Source organism: Ornithorhynchus anatinus, chromosome 3, assembly GCF_004115215.2.
Source record: "Ornithorhynchus anatinus isolate Pmale09 chromosome 3, mOrnAna1.pri.v4, whole genome shotgun sequence".
Taxonomy (NCBI): Eukaryota; Metazoa; Chordata; class Mammalia; order Monotremata; family Ornithorhynchidae; genus Ornithorhynchus; species Ornithorhynchus anatinus.
In genome coordinates, this window is record NC_041730.1 from 71706956 (window position 1) to 71709648 (window position 2693).

Here is a 2693-nt window from a genome sequence, read left to right on the forward strand (position 1 = left end):
CAACAGAATGGACATAAAGCTCCTGATTCCAATTTATAAATCAAAGCATGGAAAGAAAGAGCAGACTTTAAACCTGATCCTAAAGAAAGAACTCTGGAGTTGTGATTTATAAAATGTTAACTTCCTTGTTAAGACCCCCCCGCAAATTCATTTGAAAATCAAACTTTTTTTTTCCAGAGGGTCAAGCCAATGGATAACCTGGTTATAAATGTGTGCACGTACGGGATGCCAGATTTAATTTCTTCTGAGAAGTCAGATGCTTCAGTGATTTCTGCTCTCTGACAGGTAGAAAAAGTTGCTAGTGTAGGTGTGAGCAGAGACAAGGATTCCTGATGGACCACAGATTCTGTGTGTCACAAAAGAGGCATTTTGCAGAACAGATGTCACTTCCAGTACTACGCAGATTGTCTTTCTAAAGCCATCATTACCTGGCACACATGCCAGAGGGTAAAGGTCAGAACCATTTGTGAATTATATGAGGACTCACAAAACTCAATTTAATTTATATTATATGTGCACATACATGTATACACAAACACATACACAGCAATCTGGAAGGATTTGTGTTTTTTATGCTTTGTAACATTTTTGTTAGCTACTGAAATGTTATTCTAAAGATGCATATTTTATCTAATTTAGCATAGCTGTGGACTATTGGGAGAGAAGAGCAGCACAGAGCAGTTTGGCATGTGACAATTAGGAATGGGAGCTCTTTAAGAGCAGTGGCTTAGAGAATCAGAAAGATTCTAGCCATGGCAGGAGCAACTGCAAGAGGCAAGCAGGACAAGACCCAGAATATCACTGTGCGTACGCAGAGGTGCTTAAAAAATTCATTCTTATATCTGTGGCTCCGGAGCACCCCATGATGATCAAAGACATCTAAATGCTGACTTGAAGTAGAGCTTCCTTGAGAACAAGGTGAACTGTATCTCTCTAGAGATTGTTGAGGTGGTCCTGTGATCTCTTCTATTGTTTAATTCCAAGATTCCATTATCCACTGGTGTTTTTTCATTGTCTTATCAATGAGGATGATGAGAACTTGCCCAATGAAGGATTGGCCTCTTCTTGCCTGATATCCCAGGCTGAGGTAAAAGCAGAGCCATAGATCGCTAAACTGCTATGCACCCAGGGGTTACATGGGCCGTGGCCATAGTTTGAATGACCCCTGCATGCAAGAGTTAGGCTTTAATGTTCACCTTTAAACGATCTTAATTCAGCTCTGACAATTCCTCCTCCACCCCACTTGACCTCGATGACATCGTTGGGGAAGGTCCTAGGCACAATTTTTTTTCTGGTTGGTATTTGTTAAGCGCTTACTATGTGCCGAGCACTGTTCTAAGCGCTGGGCTAGATACAAGGTGATCAGGTTGTTCCACGTGGGGCTCACAGTCTTCATCCCCATTTTGCAGATGAGGTGACTGAGGCACAGAGAAGTAAAGTGACTTGCCCAAGGTCACACAGCTGACAAGCGGCGGAGCTGGGATTAGAACCCATGACCTCTGACTCCCAAGCCCGTGCTCTTTCCACTGAGCCACGCCGCTTTTCACTGAAATTGGGCAAGAACCACGTCAGGCATATCTGTCAAAAAATGTCCAAGAGTACGATCGACACGCATTCCCAGATAGCCCAGAAAATATTCTCCGCCTGGAGATGAATGGGAATGATTGTCAAACTGCTCTGAGCCCACCCACAGAATTAACACAAAACCCACAACCCAGCAGACCTCGAGTTCTTAGAAAAACAAAGGAAACCTAGTTCCTAAAAAATTCCTTGCACTGAATCCTCACTCAGGGCTCATTCAGCCATTCGCATGATCCTCGAGGACACTCCCTGCACCTTGGGTGAATAACATGGAAAGAGCCTCAGAAAAGCCAACACACACAGAACTCACATAAATGTTATTGTACCAGGTTACTACCCTTATTATTGTGATCTGGGGAGAAATGATATTTTCTGCTGTCTCCTCAACCTACCAGTGCACCTTGGGATAAACTGCTTGCTGGGAATATGGATTCTTGGTAGGGAATTGTGAAAGGGTTCATGGTCTCCCTCCAGCTCACGTCCTTAACCACTGCTTAGCTCCTGGTGGATAAACATAACAGAGACCGTGAAATACCAAATGAATCAGCAAGCAGTCCTTCAAGACACAAGCTCTAGAATCTTTATTTCTAAAAGGAACTAAACTATCCCCATTTTTCCTTTTTCAGCACTTTAATTACAGTCTCCTATCTCAAAGTAATAATAATAATAACGTTGGTATTTGTTAAGCACTTACTATATGCAGAGCACCGTTCTAAGCACTGGGGGAGATACAGGGTAATCAGGTTGTCCCACGTGGGGCTCACAATCTTAGATCCCATTTTACTGATGAGGTAACCGTGGCCCAGAGAAGTGAAGTGACTTGCCCACAGTCACACAGCTGACAAGTGGCAGAGCTGGGATTCGAACCCATGACCTCTGACTCCCAAGCCCGGGCTCTTTCCACTGAGCCACGCTCCTTCCCATAATAATGTTCGTATTTGTTAAGCACTTACTATGTGCAGGGCACCGTTCTAAGCGCTAGGGTAGATACAGGGTCATCAGGTTGTCTCACGTGAGGCTCACAGTTAATCCCCATTTTACAGATGAGGTCACTGAGGCACAGAGAAGTGAAGTGACTTGCCCAAAGTCACACAGCTGCCAAGTGGCAGAGT